A 19,162-nucleotide genomic window follows, 5' to 3' on the forward strand; every position below is an offset into this window, starting at 1 on the left:
AGTTTGTTTACAAGTTGATTATCTTGCTTTCAAGTGTTACCATTTTTAATGGTGGTCTCCTCATTTTCTACTTTTAACTTGCTGTTATGGAAAATTTAAAACATATACAAAAGCAGAGAGATTTTTTTAGCATAATGTTTTGTTTTTGTTTACTGGATTCAAGCTCCAAATCTATACCATTTTTGTGCTTGGTTGATTTCTTTCTTTTTCTTTTTCTTTTCATGTTTCTTTTTCGAGACAGAGTCCCACACTGTTGCCCTGAGTAGAGTGCACTGTGGCGTCAGCCTAGCTCACAGCAACCTCAAACTCCTGGGCTCAACCGACTCCCCTGCCTCTGCCTCCCAGATAGCTGGGACCACAGGCACGCACCATCATGCCCAGCTAATTTTTCTATTTTTAGTAGAGGTGGGGTATCACTCTTGCTCAGGCTGGTATTGAACTCCTGAGTTCAAGTGATCCTCCCACCTGGGCCTCCCAGAGTGCTAGGATTACAGGCGTGAGCTACTGCACCTGGCCCAGAGTACCCAAATTTTAATTTTCTCGTTTTATATATGAGGTATGCAAGGCTTAAGGAGATTCACAGTTTGCCCCTACGTCACACAGCTATTCAGTACAATACCTAGTACTCAAAGTGTATAAGTCTCCCCTTGATCTCATACATGAGTCCACTTTCCCTCTCTCCTTTCACGACAGCCCAAGCGATCTTCGTTTCAGAGAAATGATAGAAAGGAAGAAAATAACAAGGCAAGATGAGAAATTGCCAGAAAGGGACCAGTTGACAAAAGGAAAGTTAAAAACCCAAAAGTGATTTCCAGAACCTTACCCAGTTTCCCCTCTCATGTTGATTCTTTGAGGCTTATAATGATCTAGCCGTTGGTGATTATTACTTAGGTCTCCTAAATCATTGCCTGATCCTGTGTGTTTCCAGAATACTTGACCATATCAGTGGCTTTAGAATCTTAGTTTCAGACTTTGCCAGTAAAACTACTTTGTTATAGCACCACCTCCCATGCCCTTTATCTTTAAATCTTTTTTTAGAGATGGGATCTTGCCATGTTGTCCATGCTGGTCTTAAACTCCCGGGCTCAAGTGATCCTCCCGCCCTCAGCTGGGAGTCCCGTGCCCTTTAAAGACTGTTATTAACTATCTATAAAAAGTACCAAAAATTGGGGTCTGGTGGGAACATTCTAACTTTAGTCCATCATTTCACCTAAATTTACCATTTTTCGTAGCAATTCGATTTATCAGTGGATATATTTATGAAGAAATTTACTTTAGATGTGTTTGATAAACCTTACGTTTAAATGTTATTTCAAAAGCCATTTTATTATACAGTAAATGTTTCTCAAACTTAAGCTATTTTCCAAAAATAGCAATTTTTAACTTCTGGCAAATAGTTATTCAAAGATTGAGCAAAGTTTTTCATGTAGTAATTTTTAGTTAGAAGTTAAATATAGGAATCAGCAGCCTCCTACTTCTAGTTTAAAATCCAAGTGCAGTTTTGAAAGTCTAAAATATATTGGCCTCTCCCAAGACCTAGACTCTGGTATCAACAAATACCAATAGAGATATGCAAACAGGAAACTATGTGATTCTTTTCAAAAATGTTTTAAATCATATAATCATTTTTCCACTTGACCCTTCTCCTTCCTCCCCTCTGCCCCACAACAAAAAGAATCCACAGTAATCCCGTGGAAACTTTAGAAATCTTTCTGTTTTTCTTCCCCACATCTTCCTATTTATATATTTTAAGTGCTACCTGATATGGCACACAGATGTAAGTGATGTTCTTGCTAGAGGCTCACTGGCTTCCTCTCTGAAGTCATCTGAAATTCTGGAGCCATAATACAAACTTTGAGATAAAAGTGTGAGACTTTATGTTTGAGAAACATTATATTAAGTATATTAAGTGCTTTAAAGTGATAAGACGGAACCACAAGAGTATTTTTTCCCCCAGTTTTTACAAGGAATTGTGTTACTCCTTTAATTCAAATTCTGCCCTGAATACCTATACAGTGTGTGAAGAACTTCCTCACCACGCATCTGAGATGTATTGATTTATTTAAAAATATTTAATGCATTTAGCCAGGTGTGGTGGCGCATGCCCGTAGTCCCAGCTGCTCGGGAGGCTGAGGCAGCAGAAGGATCGCTTGAGCCCAGGAGTTGGAGGTTGCAGTGAGCTGTGATGATGCCACTGTCGTCTAACCGAGGCAACACAGCGAGACCCTGTCTCAGTTATAAAAGAATGAATGGATGAAAATATTTAATGCATTTAAATCCCAGATTAGTAGCAGTTACGATAACAGACATCCATTTGATGACAAGCCATTTTTAATAGATGGGGACCCCTGCAGTGACATGAGAACAGCTCCCTTGCCCACCGGGATAGAGTCTCCCCTCTTCAGCACAGCGCGAAGGCCCTTCATGCTCTACACCTTCACTCCTCGTCCCCACCCAGTGATCTCCTCGAAAGCTGTGCTTCAGCTTTGAGAGTCCAAAGAGACTTCATCATGTGCTCTCTTTGGCTCCAGGCTTTGGGTTTAGAGTGCCCGTTCCCGGGCCATAAATTCAATCCCTTGATAAGGTGGCTGCTTGTCCTTCGGAAGTCACCTTAACTGTCTCTCCCTTCATAAAGCTTGTCTGACGTTCTAAACATGGGCTCATTGCTCTGCTATGTTGGTTGCTGCTGGAGAACTGTGTTGATTCCTTCAGACAAAACTGTCATACTGCATGAAATGGCCATTTCTCTGTCTCCCTCTGTAGTCTGCAAGCTCTATTGAGTAGTAAGACTGGGCTTTGGGTCAGACATACAGTAAGTGTTCAATCAATTCTTGCTAAATTAATTAATTCTAGCCTTACTTCTGCTACTCAGCAGCCATAGTCTATATGCCCTGAAACTTCAGCCCCCGACCTATTTTTACTCCCTGGGCCTCAAGGAACCTCAAGGAACAAGTCTGATCTCAATGTCGCATGACAGTCCTTCGGAATCTCTACATTCTTTCCCCAGAAAGAATGAGGTAGTCCAGAAAGAGTAATTCCTTAGACCTAGGCAGATTTACAGAAGAGCTGTCAGGAGGAGGACAGGGGTAGCTTTCCTCTTGAGGAATGGTGGCCAAAGATTTTATAGTCTTTGTTCTAATGAGGGAAGAAAGACGATACAGGCAGCAGCGTAGACACTGACTACATTTAAGTAGAACGCTAGGTGGTAGGCACGTTCTAAAAAGTGAAGGCAGTCCAGTGAGTTCAAAATTTCAAGCGCAATTTTATTTTTATACCTTTGAAGGCCGGGAAGGCCTGGAGTTGGCTTTTGAAGCACACACAGCCTTAGGAAAACCAATTCTGGGTTTATATGGCTACCCTGTGATTTAGATGAATGACATTCCAGGTAAGAGGAAGAACAGGTTTGCAAGTTCAGTGGCAAGACTGACTTCATTCAGGAAATCATAACACATCTTACCTATCTAGCAGTGAGTTGATGGTGTGTGTATGATGGAGTTGGGAAGAAGGGAGGCAGGAGTACGTGGACATCCTGGCTAGAGTTAGGAGTTGTTTTTTATTCAGAAGGGATTGGGAGCTATTGGAGATCCGTAAGAAGTAGAAGTGCATTATCAGACAGAACTCAGCAGTAGATTTTAAAGAAGATACGGCTTTGTTTTAGATGTTTTCTCATCTAAAAAAATTATGAGAGTGATTAAAAATACGTCACCAGAGTGCCAGTGTGATGATTCAGATAGCGTTCTGTAGCTCCATCCTAAAAAGGACATGCTAGTCTGTTTCTCTGACACGTGCTCTCAAGAAACTCTCCACCTCTGTTTATTTCCAGCGCCATTTGCCCCTGTGGACCTGATTCTCATCTAAAGATGTTCTATTGTGGGAAGCAAATAGACCCTGAGAAAAATAACTGACAAAACGTTGAGATAGGTTACTGTAAACCCTCAGATGCACGGGGTCAGGAATTAACACATAAAACAGCCCTGGCTGCCAGTGTGGAGTCTACACTGGGGCCTTGACCTAGCCGTGATTGTATAACCCCCCTGAGAAGCCTTTTCGGGGGTCTCCCAGCCTCTGGATGTGGTTGGTTCTTGCTCCCCCCAGCCACCGATGCTCCGGGTCTCTGAACTGGCCTTTGCATTCTCACTTCTTTGCATCAGTTCTCCTTAGAGGTCTACAGACAACTCTCCCAACAGTTTCTTTGCCCTCTGAGACATTTGCAAACGACTATCACGTCACCCGCTAGCTGGCCCACAGCCACTGGTTCCATACAGAGCGTAATCTTTCCATAATTTACCATCCCAGCCCCACACTGTGCTGTGGGCCGTATGATCCGTTTACCAGAATGTTCCCAGCCCCGGCATCCTGTGCTGGGCTTCAGCGCTGTGTGAGAAAGGGAGAACTTGGAGGGCGTCCAGCCCAAGGAAAAGGAAAGATTGGAGAGAGGAGCTGCTATGAGAAGAGGATGAAGAAACTAGGTCAGTTTCGTTCCAAGAAAAGATGGAGAATGAGAGATACGTTAAGAGGACAGTCAGCAGTCCCTTTATTACTTCGTTTTCATTATGGTTCCAATATTACCCACAAAGATACTTTGAAAGTTTATAATCCTTGATGAGGGATGGACTCTGCGTGTGGGATGTTTTACTGTTTTCGGAAGGGTGGTTTCAGATGCTCAAACTACCTTTACAATAGGATTTTGCTCCCTGTATCTCTGTCCCTCGTCGGATTAGCTGTGAGATTTTGCTGGCAAAGCTTTGAAGAGGGATGGGTGAGTGCTTGTCGCATGGGACCTGCAGGCTGGTGGGACTCCTGCAGGTGGATTTGCCTGACGGACTCGCGATGGAGCACCAGGACGTACCGTGGGGTCAGTAGGTGGTGCGTGTTTGAACTTCGGACATCTTTAGAAAAGAAAAATCCAAGAATAATAATAATACTAGTAGCAGCTGGTTTTCATTCAAGACATTCTGTTAAGCTCTTTATGTCCATGATCTCATTTAATCTTCACAACAACCTTTTACGTAAATACAGTTATTATCACCCTGATTTTACAAATGTGAGGAATCAAGTTCAGAGAGTTTTTAAAACATGCCCTCGGTCACATTTGGTAAGCTGCCCATCTGGGGTTTGATACTAAGTCTGTCTGCCCATAGCCTATTGTATTTTTTTGGTTGTTTGTTTTAGCAGCTTTATTGAGATATAATTCACATACCATACATGCAATTCACCCATTGAAACTATATACAGTTCAGTATTCTTTGGTATGTTATTAATTTTTTAAAATTGTGGCACATAACAAATTTTGCCATGTTTGAGTGTGTGATTCAGCGACATTAATTACATTCACGGTGTTTTGCAATCAGCACAACCATCTATTTCCAAAACTGTTTTTTCACCTCAAACAGAAACTCTAACCATTTAGCTATAACCTGGCATTCCCTCTTTTCCCTGGTCCCTGTTGGCCTCTAATCTAGCTTCTGTCTGTATGAATTTGTCTACTGTAGATAGTTCATAACAGAGGAATTATACATTTGTCCTTTTGTGTCTGGCTTCTTTCACTTTGTATAATGTTACCAAGGTTCATGTATGTCATAGCATGTATCAGAACGTTCAGCCTTTTTTATAGCTGAATAGTAACTCACGGTTATACCACATTTTGTTTATCCATTCATCTGTTGATAGACACTTGATTTGTTTCCACCTTTGGGCTATTGTGCAGAGCCCAGGTTTTAACTAGCGTGTATGTTATAGCATAAGCTGAGAACCACCCCAGGACGGAACCTTCCAACTTCGAGCCTGGGCACCACACCACGTTGCAGAGAACTCTGCGTTGCACTGGCAGTTTGTAGTATTTACGAGAGTCGGGCAGATCCGAGTTTTGAAATACATGCAGGCCTATCACACACGAGTTGTGGGACCTAGATCAAGCTTTCGCTGTTGTCATTTGTTTGTTTGTTTTTGTTTTAAAAGACAGGGTCTCGCTCTGTCACCCCGGCTGGAGCCTCCTGGCGAAATTACAGCTCACTGCAACCTTGAACTCCTGGGTTCAAGCTATATATTCCTGCTTGGACACCCCCGGTCTACTCAAAGACATTGGGTACCTGGCTTTAGGGAGCAAAGAAACCCCAGAATCTCTTTGGTTCCTGTGTGGGTCACCCACCAAAGCCCAGAAGTCATCCCAGAGTCACCAGCCTTCCTGTGGACCCTCAGGCCCAGATTTCCCTGGTTTTGTATCAGAGCGAAACTGGAAGAAAAAGATTCAGACCAACAGGCAACCTTTTAGAGTTAATGGGTAACCTGTTGTTCACAGACCAGTGATCCTCATGAGATAGAATTATTGCCCCAAATGAAGCAGCGCAGCCTGAAGTCCTCCACTTTGCTCTTGATATCTCAGTGCTTCTAACCAGGTTAGGATGCCCAGTTGTCTTAAATGAACTCTGCCTGTCACTCAATTCCAAGAATGAGTACAGTCTTCAGGAATGAGAGGGTGGGAAGGGGGGAGTTGTTGCTGTTGGCATTTGCCAAGTTTTCACTGTTTATCTTACTTGCAAAGTCAACAGTGTGACTATTAACCTCCTGCATAATTAAAATGTGGCCTTTTGTTATGCTTGTTCTCAAACTTGTGGTTAAATCTTTTTGGTTTTTTATAAGGCGAAGAATTGGAGAGAAAAAGGCAAATAAAGTCTGGCTAGTCGGGGGACACCGACCCCGGGGGCTGCCATTGTGACTTGGCAGTCTCACGACAGCCGTGGAATGGATGGTCAGGGAGGTGTGGATCGGGGTCTGGAGAGGTACTTGGCCAGTTTTGTTTAATGACACGAAGTGGAGCTTTTGAGCAGATCAGGGTAGGGTCCCTTGGTGAACGTGGAGGGCAGTGAGACTTTTTTTAATGAAAGCCTTCTGCTGTTTAATGAAGAGCCCTGTTCTCATTTTGAAAATAAGAAAGTAAGCACCCGTGTAATTAACTAGGATGCTTCCAGTGATCATCAACTTGCTCCTAGTAAAAAGAACTGAACAGTGTGTATGAGGCAGAAAAGAATGAGGAAGAAGCAAGAGGTAACCAGGGGAAGTGGCTGACGGCATGCATTCCAAAGCACCGCTCCCTGCCGCCCCCTCTAAGCAAGTACGGCCCCAGCTAATCTGATGAATCAGGAATTTTCTTGTGCGAAGGATAGATGTCCCGTAGCATGGACAAACGTTATCTACACCCCCAGGTCACATCCCCACCTCCTTTACTATATTGGTGTCAATTATCCTTGTTGTTCTTGTTACCCAACACTATGCTCTTGCTGTATACATCTCAAATTCTCATTTAATTTTATAGTGAACCTATGTGATAATTTGTAATTTTTTTTTTTTTTTTTGTCTAAGAAAACAGGCTCAGAGAGATTGGGTAAGATTTCCAACTAAAGGACTTAAAGAGAAGAAATACTGGTGGTTTAGCTTGCAGGTGGAGCTTAATGAGTCACTTTTCACCACTGTAGACGTACATTCTGGAATTATCTCGTGTATATTACTGATAGAGTAATTAATAAGAAGGTCATTTGTTCTTTTCCTGTCCGTACCCTTTTTGGTGATAATCAGGTCTTTCTCTAGCTCAGTATCACTGTCCCAAAGTTGGACTGGAGAAATAAAAGATGCTGGGATTCACCCACCCTTTGGTCCACAGCAGGTGCTGAGTAAGTGTGTGTTGGAGACATTGACCAAGATGAGTTGAAGTTTGCGATAGCGTGGCCCTGACTAATGGACATCTTTTGATAATGTGGGCTTTATTTATCCATGCTGGTCCTGAGCTGCGTTGAACTTTAAGAGCTTTGCTTAGTGTTGCTTTGGATAACCAGACTGACTCATCCATCCTGTGGCCTCGTGGTTCAGCACTTTCAGAAAAGATTTATTGACTGCCATAATAGAGTGTGAACGTGGAACTTAACTCGCCTCTGAGAGCGTAGGGCAGCGAAGGAAACAGCTGTCAGATAGCACAGGATGTTTCTGGAAGTGAAGGTTTGCTTCGCACTCAGATTTTAATCCGAGGCCACCAGATTATAAAACTGAATGAATCAAAGTAGGAGAATTTGGAGTGGATGGAAAAGGATGGCACTTCTGAGACTTCGACACGGTAGCAACTTTGTTACAGGTGGAGAGGCAGTTCTGGGTCTGCTGATGGCTTTGTTCCTGTAGGTTTTTCACAGTAATTGGCAGTAGGAAACATCATATTTAAGTGATCGATTTAGGGATTGCTTCCCTAAAAGAGATGTTAAAATATGTTGGCACAGGGAAGTATTTGGCAGCCTTCTCCACATTCATCGGCATTGTGGTACTGATACATCTGGTACCTGTGAGTTAAGTACTCGTTACTCAAGTGTAGAACAAGTGCCATGGAATTTCTTTTCACGGCTGATAACAGGCTGTGGGCAAGCAAAAATTACATTGTTTTTCTGTTTCACCAAAACCAAACTAGGTTAAATTATTTCAAGCATAGAAAAATGGTTTTTGTTTTTATGCTCAGGAATATAATTAGCATTCTAACTTTAGAAAAACACCGGAAGTGAGCAGTTTGGAGGCAGTGGTACCTCTGCAGGAATGCAGACTCTGGAAGCAGATTCTTTAGATTCGTGTCCCTCCCCCTCCCCCTGTAAACTCGGTGACCCTACCAAGTCACTGAAACTCTCTGAGCCTTAATTGCTTCATCTGTAAAATGGAAATATTAGCATATAGTACCAAGGATTTACGGGAGATTCAAATAGAATTTCAGTCATTCAAACAGCATAACTGTTTTCCAACCTTTTTTTCATTGAGTAATATTTTAGGTGTCTTTTCAAGTGAGTAAATATAGCTCTGTCTCCATTTCGTTGACGTACATTATGTGGATGTACTTTAGTTTTTCTAACCGTCTCCCCTGATCGTGAACATCTTGGCGGTTCTTTTCCTATTTTTGTTGTTATAAAAACTCTGCAACTTTTCAGATAGTTTTCTGTAGACCTTTGTGTGGATTCACATAGAAGGCGGCCCTAGAAATTGCTTATCCTAGGAGACGAACGTTTCAGTGATTTTTAAATACGTCACAAGCACACTTGCTGTTTTCCGTGGAGTCACAATAACAACTTGGCAATTAGTGTGTAGAGTCATGGTGGTCAGGAAGAGGAAGGCGACTTTCTTTAGAACAGTGCTGATGATGATCCAGGCATTCAGTCACTGTCATTTATATTATTTGCAACGATGGGTCACCGTGACTCCCTGAGGTTTGAGTGTTCTCATTACTTTGTAGTCTTCCTCCCATTTCCCAGGCAGCCTTCAGAGGCTGAGGCAGGAATAGTTCGGAAATGCGTGTTTGTACGTGGGATTTGATTGATATTTACAATATGTGTATTTCGACTGCCGTCCTCCAGGCTTTGTTAGTGCATCGTCTGACTGCAGTTGGGTGCACGTCTCGGGGCACTGCACAGACAGCGGGTGGGGAAGGATGTTCTGCTGGGGTGGGATTGTTGGTGGTGTTACTGTTGCAGTAAGGAGCTCAGACCACCTCCATCAGGAAGTTCACAAATGATACATACACACTTCTCTCTGCATGCATTGATCGGTTCAATTTTATAGTTGTAATTTTAAGCCTGGTGTGGCGGTACACAGCTACAGTCTCAGGCTGAGGCAGGAGAATCCCTTGAGCCTGGGAGTTCAAGGCCAGCCCCAGTAACATAGTGAGACCCCCACCCCCCATCTTTAAAAAAAAAAAATTAGTTAAAAAAATTACCATTGTAATTTGAATTCCTATGACTCTGAACGTATCACCTGAGAAAATTGTAACTATTCATCTGTCTATAGATGATAGTGACATTTGACTCCAGTAGGCCTCTTTTTTTTTTTTTTTTTTTTTTAAACAGAGTCTCATTCTGTCGCCTGGGCTTAGAGTGCTGTGGCGTCAGCCTAGCTCACAGCAACCTCAAACTCCTGGACTCAAGCAATCCTCCTGCCTCAGCCTCCCAGGTAGCTGGGACTACAGGCTTTCTATTTTTAGTAGAGACGTTGTCTCACTCTTGCTCAGGCTGGTCTCAAACTCCTGACTTCAAGCGATCCTCCCACCTCAGCCTCCCAGAGTGCTGGGAGTACAGGCGTGAGCCACCGCGGCCGGCCTCCAGTAGGTCTGGATCATCTGTTTAAGACTGACACCTTTTGGTCCGTGGCTGTTCCTTTTCAGTGATTGGCTCCTTGGGATACAGAATGTTTGCATAAGCTAGTGCCTATTTTTTGTTGTTTCCATAAAGATGGATAAATTACTTGAGATCTAGAAAATATGCTTGGAACTTTTTGACATTGGCCGCTCATATTTAACTCAGAATTATTTCCAGAACAGTCCAGGGTTGATCTGACATGAATAGAGAAGCAGGGATGACAGGTTCTGCCAGTGTGGCCCACCTACCTCTCCACTTTGCAGTCCGTGCAGCCAGGATACCGGGTTTGCCAATGGCTTGTGAATGTTCTTGATGTTCCCCGTGGATGAATTAAGAGCTAGCCAATGAGCATAGATGGGAAAACCAAAAGAAAGGAGGTAGAGTTGGGGAGCTCAGTTTGGACACACAACTTCACTCGGGAATTCTTCACATGGTCCATAGACCAGTATGCTTGTGTGTGTGTGTGTGTGTGTGTGTGTGTGTGTCTATATTTGTGTTATTTGTACTCTGAAGGATATTCTGGGATTCTGATTCATCAGTTCCCTACATCAATGTCAATCTCTTTAAAACTGATAACTATGACTTGTTATTAGAGTTTCTGCCTTTTTATCAAGGACCAGGAACCTTTGCAGATTAAAACTGACATTTTCTTAAAAGTCAAGGAAATATACTAAACTACAAATCATTGGGTTGACTAATTGTCAAGGTTACCTGCTTTCGCTAGTTCTAAGTAAGTTGCAGGCACTTGTTGATATCAGTTAAATTTAATAAGCTCTTATTGAATATCTTCTCTGTGCCAGACACAGATGCTGAGGATGAGATCACAGTTCGGTGAAGGGGAAGGACACAGAAGGAGATATAGAACACAGAGATGGTATATGAGGAATGCCCATAACTTCTGCTTTACTGAGAACACTAGAGGGAGTAGAAAAGAAGAAATTTCTTCTAACATTAAAAAAAATAGTATTTTAGTAAAACTTCTGTCAATCCTTTACCTCTTCTGGTATACATGTGTTATTTGGTGAGGAGGGAAAGTCAGCAAGAGAGAGGTATGTTTACAAGAATAAGGGGAGGCACATGTATCTTTTTAATGCAACTGTTGCTTGGTTACCTCTATTTGTCTATAAAAAGAGATCATCTGCAAAACTATTTTATTAAACTATTAACATAAGGTTCCTGAGTATAGGGCCTGTCTGTCTTGTTTACCCTATATCTTTAGAAAGAAATTAGCTGGACAACTAAAAATATATAGAAAAAATTAGCCGGGCATGGTGGCACATTCCTGCAGTCCCACCTGCTCGGGAGGCTGAGGCAGAAGGATTGCTTGAGCCCAGGAGTTTGAGGTTGCTGTGAGCTAGGCTGACGCCACGGCGCTCTGGCCCCGGCAACAAAGTGACACTCTGTCACAAAAAAAAAAAAAAAACCCTCACAATTTTAAAACCAAAGTGTCCCCATTATTTTAATGTACATTCTTTGATGATTCTGTGTTCTAAACCTACACTTTTTCATGTCTTCTTTCTCTCTGAGTCAGTGCTTTTCTGCGCATCAAATGCCTCCTAACTAATTTTTGTACAACTCACATCAAAATTACCTCGTGGATAAGCTCTTCTTTTTATTACAGATTTTAAAAATAAATTTAGATATTTGGCTGGTGCCGATGGTAGTGTGTTACCAGAACGTATTAACATTAGTGCCACTGAAGTTGGTGTACCAACCCCCCACTGCTAAATGTGACTGGCTTTTTAAAAAAAGAAGGAAAAAAAAAAACTTTTTTAAACAAATATTAATTGCATAGCACCATGGCCTGGAAAAGCAAATCAGAATTGTTTTCAGAATAATCCTGGTGCCATTCATTCACTCTTGAAATTGTGTTTCTTTTTTGTTTTTGTAGGCAATGACCTGTCTTTTCTGACTTGGTGAGGACATTAAACTGTATTTGCTAAGCGTTAAACACGCTTTGGGCGCAGGTGTGTGTTGGCTGGACAAAACCATCCGATCGTGGCAGCTTTGTCATATAATGTGGTAGTTGGGAGTGTGGGCTCGGGAACCACGTTGCTTATATTCTCAAATCAGGGCTTTACGCCTCCTAGCTGCGTGGCTTGGGTCTGTCGCTCGATCTCTCCAAACCCTTGGTTCGCGCCCTCCATTTCTGAGGTGGCCGTGACGCTGGCAGCAGTAGCAGTAGTATCCTCCTTTCTGGGAACTACACAGGTTTACGTCTGGCAAGTATTTTGCACAGAGTGTCCCCTGTGTAAGTATCCTGATCACACTTGATGTGTGAGTAGTGCCCCAGGTGAGCCACGCCGCCATCCGTATGTGTAATACTCAAGTCCTTTCATCATCTAAATTATCTGCCACGCAGGGAAAGGTTGTTCGGGGCAACAGAAGATGCAGATGAAACACTTCAGCTGACAGTAGGTTCTGGACTGCAGAAGGGAGGTGCGTGGTGTGAAAAGCAGAGCACAGTCTTACAGGAAGCATTTATTGAGTGCCACCTGTTGTGTGCCAGGCACGTTAGTGACAATGACAGAGCAGCGTGCTGCCCTCATGAAGCTCTTGCAGAGTGGGGCTGGGTGACAGTGAATGTTAATACGTGGTTCGTACAATGTCACATCGGGGCTTCCTGAAACTATAGCTCCTGTCAAACATCCAGACTTGATTGCGGTTGTTGAGAAGCCCAGGCTCTCAGGAGAGGCCGACACGGATGTTTGAATGTTCAGCCGGCCAGTGGCTGGGAAGGGACTTGCCTGGGCAGCCTCCGGGTGACCCTCGTCCCCGCAGCTGCCGTTCACAGGAGGGAAGAGCAATGAAAATGTTCCAGTGCGATGAACAAGGGCGGATGACAGTAGCGACTTGAGTTTCCAGAGGAGCCGTTTTCTTCCTGCCCGTGCTCTGAGTTCCCTTCCACGCTCAGATCAGCGAGCAGATCCTTTTAAGATCACGGGTTGCATCGGATGGTTTCCTGGCATCGGCCAGCTCGGTGGGCAGGGCAGAGAGACTGTGGGAGCCGTGATCGGTGAGAGGAACGACAGAAAATCATTAAACCAATAGGAGGCAGCTCTGGGCCAATGGAATCAAGACCAGCTTGCTTTTGGAATTTCCTCAGCATCCGTATTTTGTGGGTCTGTTTGCCTTTTTGCATACAGAGCTGCTCCCGGACTGTGTATTACGAGAGAAATACTGGTGTGGGGAGACGGTGGGATTTAAAGTTAGGAAACGGTTAAAACAGTCATGCAAGAACTTGCCTTTAAGTAGTAGAAGTTGAGATAGAAAAGAGAAGAGTGATTAAGACATAGAGGAGATGCTTTTATAATCAATCAACGGAGTTAATCGATACGGAGAGGCAGTGAAGTGCGAAAGGGAAGAGTCTGGACTCGGATGACCTTGACCGATTGCTGTGCTGGTTCAATCACGTCCTGCCGGTTACTGGGCCACATTTAACCTCCCCGTGTCTGAGCTTCCTCATAACGAGAAAAGTGGCTGATGTTAGTGTCGCCCACAAGGAGCCCTGGCATGTACCATGGGCTCAGTAAACACTAGCTACTGTTACCATCATCTTTGTCATCTTTATTGTTATTCAGGCTTAGCAATTGTTTAGCTCTGGGAAGTGAAGGAGGCTTTTAACATGAGTAAGTGGAATAAAGGAAAGTGTTGGAGGTGGGAAGAGGAGTTGGTTTATGAGTAACACTGAGTTCACTTTTGGATGAGTTGAGTTGGATGAGGTTAGGATGTTTACATTGGAGTAGAGTTCAAAGCTATAGGTTCATGAGTTGTGCTAGATAGAATGAACAGCCAAGAGTGATGGAAACAGCCACGGTCTAAAGAGCAGGTGGGAGCCCTGGCGAGCTGAGCACAGACGGGATTCCTCCTCCTGTCTCCAGCTCTTGGTACTGTTGGTCGCCTCTGCAAAACACAAAAAATACTGCGGTGCTTTGTGCTGAGTAATAGAAAACCCCGCCTTGGAGCGGGAACTGCACTAGGTCCTTCGGGCCGCCACAACAGATGACCACAAACTGGGTGGCGTAAGCTAAGCGAAATTAATTCCCTCACAGTTGAGGAGGCCAGAAGTCTGAAATCAGCGTGTCAGCAGCGTTGGTTCTTCTCAAGAAACTTCCTCATGCCTCTCCCCTAACTGTTGGTGGCTGCCCGCAGTCATTGGCATTCCTTGGCTCCTAGACACGTCATTCCAGTCTCTGCCTCCATCATCAAGAGCCTTAAATAATTATATCTACAGAGACTGTTTCCCAAAAAAGGTTACGTTCTGAGATTCCAGGTGGACATGAACTTAAGGAGACACTGTTCAATTCGGTCCATCGCAGAAGCCGGTGTGCACCGGCCTGGACCGTGGGGGCTGGTGTGGGCCCAACACGGGGAAGAGCGTGTCCTGATAGGCATGTTCTTAAAACAATAAGCATCACTAGGCTGCTTTTTGAAGGGTTTACTTAACAGGCAGAGATCCACTACTTGCCAAGGTACGTGAGTGTGAGTTGATTGCTAACAGAATCCTTGATTTATTTTTCTTGTTTCGAAATTGATTTTTTTTTCCTATTAAAAATGGAATTTTTCATCATGTTTGGATCTTCTGTGTCATAGCTGGTATTTTTCTTAGCCAAATTCTTCATCTACCAGGCAAGCTCTCCTGGAAGACTCCTAGAGTTTATTATAGTAAACCGAGATAAACACCACCTGCATTCCAAGGGCCCCGTCCCCACCACCAGTAGTGGGGACATCTCCCACCCCAGGGAGGGCAGGATGGTGTATGGAAGGGACCCTCACCTATGTGACAAGAGACCTGGGTTCTAGTCCTGGTTCAGACACTGTAAGTTAACTATGAGATCTTAGCTAGATCGGTGGTTTTATGTGCATATTGCTCTCTCACTCAGAATCGAATTAACCCATAATTTGATTCTTTTCCCTTTTGAAGGTGGCAGGATGGAAGTCAATTTTTTTTTTCTCCGTTTATTTTCTCAAGTATAGAGCAACTGATTGACTTCTTGACGCTGTCTGATAACACTGTGCTAGGAACTGGGTAAGCACGAATACGAGCTTACCGCCCAGGCAGTAACTGCTGTGATTTGGGGGGTACAGGACTCCCCAGAGCACAGAAAAGGCACTCGTCCCCACTGGGAGGGGAGTTAGCTAGGCCCCCAAGGAAGTGGCATTTAAGTAGAGTCTGCTGAAGAGTTAGTTCAGCCCGGCGGCGGGAGCAGTGTGTGGGAGAGAAGCATCGAGGTCAAGAAGTGGAAATGACAGCTCCTAGAGGTAAGGGAGAGCCAGGTGACAGCTGGGGCTGGTGACGGAGACAGGGCCAGATCGCATGGGACTTCTTTTTTTTTTTTTTTCCCCCCCCCCAGGACTAGCTTTGACTTTCCATGTGGGGCCTTATAGGCCATGACATGGAGTTCAGGGTGTCGAGAGAGCAGGGGGCATCACAGAACGGTTTTAAACAGGAAAGTGACAAGACTAGATTGTGTATTTGAAAAGTTGTCTTGGCTTCAGCGTGGCAGCCAGGAGGACTTCTAGGAAGCCTTTCGGTGATCAGTAGTGGTGGTGAAGGTCACAGTAGATGGTGGGCTCCACACAGCAGGCCTTTGCTGGAAGTTCGGATGTAAGGAGAAGGGGGTGACTGCCAGGTCTCTGGCTGGGGCAGCTGAGTGTGAGGTGGCATCTCGTACTGGAATCTGGACCCAAGAAGGACAGACTGTTGTAGGGAATGTGTTTAGTTTTGGATATGGTTGAGCATGAAGTTACTGTGGAATATTTCCAAATAGAAATTTTCAGGGGGCAAAATACTGATTTAAAGTTCTTGAACCTTGTGTTCTCAGCTATACTCAGGTTTCTGGCCACATTTAAGTCCCGCAAGCTTCACCTTTCTTCATCTGTTTCCTCGTCTAACGTGAAAAGGCAGATGAGATGATCTCCCCGAGCTCTTCAGGCTTAAACGTTCGTCAGACACGGCAATTCCTTCTTTTTAAAGGGATTAGAGGCTGGATTTAGAAGTTTTCTAGTCCTTGTTCTTCACAATCCAATTTGAGCTCTTCTGGTTGCATATTCTCATGCTAAGAAGAAGGCCTATTCAGATGCATATTGTGAGCCCTAGACGACAGTATCCAAAGAAGGTGCAAAAGGAGAAAAGATGTAGCCAGATTTGGTGCAACGGGAAAGGATTTGCTGGGCATCTCAGGAGGGTCAGATTAGGCCCAGACAAAAAAGCCCTGGCCCCTTGATCTGCCCTCTTTCTGCTCCCCAGGGCCTGTCTCAGCCTGGGTGGTCAGGAGCCTCTTTGGTCAAGAGGAATTGCACCCCCTCCCTGAACTCCAGTTTATCCCAATGGGCCCTGGGCTGCCATCTTTTTTCCCCCAGCCTTCCCATCCTAGGAGGTTTGAGCAGGATGGGCAAGGACTCAGGAAGGTGGAGCCCATCAGAGCCTTGCTGCTCCTCCAGCTGGGACGGTCTCGTTCAGGGCCTGGGCCGTGCAAAACCTGTCTCTTTAGCTTTTGTAATTTTCTCAAGATGACATTAGCAACCAAGGAGTGTACAAATGCAAAAAAAAGCTCATTCTGCTTAATACCCTCTTCCATCAAAGGAGTGTGTGCATGTGCTTTAAGAGACGTCTCAGCGTCGTGTTGAAATGTAGGTATGTGTGACCACTGCTTCAGAACTAGTTTGATCCCAACCTGGTCGGGCTACCTGTTTCTTGGCATTTACGGAAGCTCCGGATTCCTTCACGAGGGGAGAAAAAGATGGATGAATAAGATGTGTCAAGGGATTTATCAAATGTAAGTTCACCCTAATATCTTGTAGGCCTCTGCTTCAGCCGCCGTGGTACTGTACTACTCAACAGCTTGGAGTTTACGGGATTTCAGAGCAAAGCCTTTATTCTGCTGGGCTAGGCTTTGTGCACATGTTAATCAGTGAATTATCCCTGAGCATCAGTGTAGACCTAATGGGAAGTAATGTTTTAGGATAAAAATGTAGAAAGGTCTGGAAATTATAAAGTCCACCAGTTAGCTGAGATTGAAACCTGATTACACTGTTATCTCCATTACTTAAAGGACATACTCATTTCATTTATAATATTTTCTGAAGGGAGCATCCCCACTGATCAGGTGTCCGGCAGGGAGATGAGGAAGGACCCCCGACAGGCTGCAGGCCGGGCACGTTCCACTGATGTTCTGTCTCTCTGCATTAACAACACGGGCTAGAGATTAGTGTACTAGGGCTTGAGACTCTCTTGACTTTTTTAAAAGACTTTATGCGTCCTAAAATAGCCTGGTAGCTAAAATAACAACAAAAACAACAACAACAGTAATAGCTTGGCATTCCTGAGAATGGTTGGTTGGAAGGATTGTGTGAAATCCAAGACATTGGTTCTGGCAGAAGTTAAGTTTCCGCTAGCGGGGCTCCCACAAGACCTGCTCTAATGGAAATCATCTGGTTCCATCACGACAGGAAACGCAGGGATCTGTTAAGCATCCTTTCAACCCCTCCAAGAGGGGTTTCCTAGGCCCTGGGCTGCAGATCCCCACACGTCCTAGAACTCGAAGTGGACGGTGTGGACCTGATCATTTTAAAGAGGCTTATGGTGCTATTGCTTCCCTGCGCGAATAACTCTGAGTCAACTCTAACGGTCTAGTCTCTCCAGCCTGATGCGTGGGCAGTCTGTGTTCCCATCTCCAAAGACGAGGAGTCACTTTTATTTGCCTGTTGAGAGCAGGAGAAAGACAGGCAGGCCGGCCAGCCACAGCATATTAGACCACATTATTGGGATCCTGCTGTAGCGGGAAACACACACAGACTGCCCTTGGAGTGAGCGGTCATCGGTTGGGAGCTCTGGTCTCCCTGCTGTCTCTCCCGTGAGATGCTCTTGCGTCCCCGGCTGGCTGAGGGAAACCTCAGCCACTCGCTGCCCACCAGATCCACAGACGCCCACGGGCTCTGTCCTCTTCTAGTTGCTTCCATAGAGTAATCACCACATCACACCCAACAAAGCAGTTTTGTATTTCTAAGCCCCTGTCCTTGTTGAAATTCCTCCCCAGAACCAGAGTCGTAGAGATGGGAAGGATGAGGCAACAGTAGCCTGGAATGACAACTCCTTAGGTGGTGGGAAGGCACGGGGTGATTCTGTTGACCTTGGGTCACGTGCACTGTAGACTTTCTGGAAAGTCCCGACCGGGGGTGGGGGTTGAAGGGAGCAGTTTACTAATGACTTTATCGAGTCACCTTTTCCTGTCTCCCTCGGCAGTCCTGGCCAGCATCCTTGGCATACTTGATTTCAGCTTTTGACAGGTGATAAAAGCACATATTGAGATGGCTGCCTTCACAGGGTTCAAATCCGTCACTATTGACCAAGGTTATTTCTGTCCTCCTGGAGAAGCTCAAGAGTGTTTGCTGTTACGTGCAGTGGATTGCTTCCTCGTCTCGCCCTTCGCTCTGGCAAGCTGTGGCTTGGCCTGAGTGGGACTGGAGCTGCAGGCGGAACATTTAGACCAGGCAGTTGGCAGCATAACCCCTCCCCCATCCCGGGAAACGTAGTCCGTGTAAACTGCAACCAAATGTTCTTATTTGCATATTTCACTTTGATCGGGCTACTCGAGGTTTTTCACTCTCATTCTCTGAATTTTTAACATCTTAAATGTCCTGCGGTCACAGTGTTTGGCCTGTACGTTTGGGGGCTGGATGGACAATGTTCGCTCATGATTTATTTGTCAGTAGTAATTATACCAATAAGCAGAAAAGTCTTACCGTTCTTCTGGTCTGGTGGGGTCCTGCCATGAAGCCATTGCTCTCCCAGAGGCTCTGCGGTGCATTCTCGTGGGATATCTTTTACTGGTTCCTTCTCTTCCTTTTCCTCGGAGGCCCACATTTTGTGTTTGGTGCAGGAAATTCCCACTGTTCTTGGGTTCCCCGGCCACAGCTGGAAGGACATCAGAGTGTCGAAGGCAGAGGCCAGCCCTGAGATCTCAGCAGGCCGGACAGGCAGCAGATGCTTGTTGCTTTTTTTTTTATTA

At 44.7% G+C, this 19,162-nt stretch overlaps 1 protein-coding gene across 6 annotated transcripts in view; it reads left to right on the top strand.

Annotated features, from left to right (window-relative positions):
- Positions 1-19,162, top strand: part of RBPMS (RNA binding protein, mRNA processing factor) — a 165,868-nt gene that overhangs the window by 120,063 nt on the left and 26,643 nt on the right. The window lies entirely within an intron of this gene.

Source organism: Eulemur rufifrons, chromosome 12, assembly GCF_041146395.1.
Source record: "Eulemur rufifrons isolate Redbay chromosome 12, OSU_ERuf_1, whole genome shotgun sequence".
Taxonomy (NCBI): Eukaryota; Metazoa; Chordata; class Mammalia; order Primates; family Lemuridae; genus Eulemur; species Eulemur rufifrons.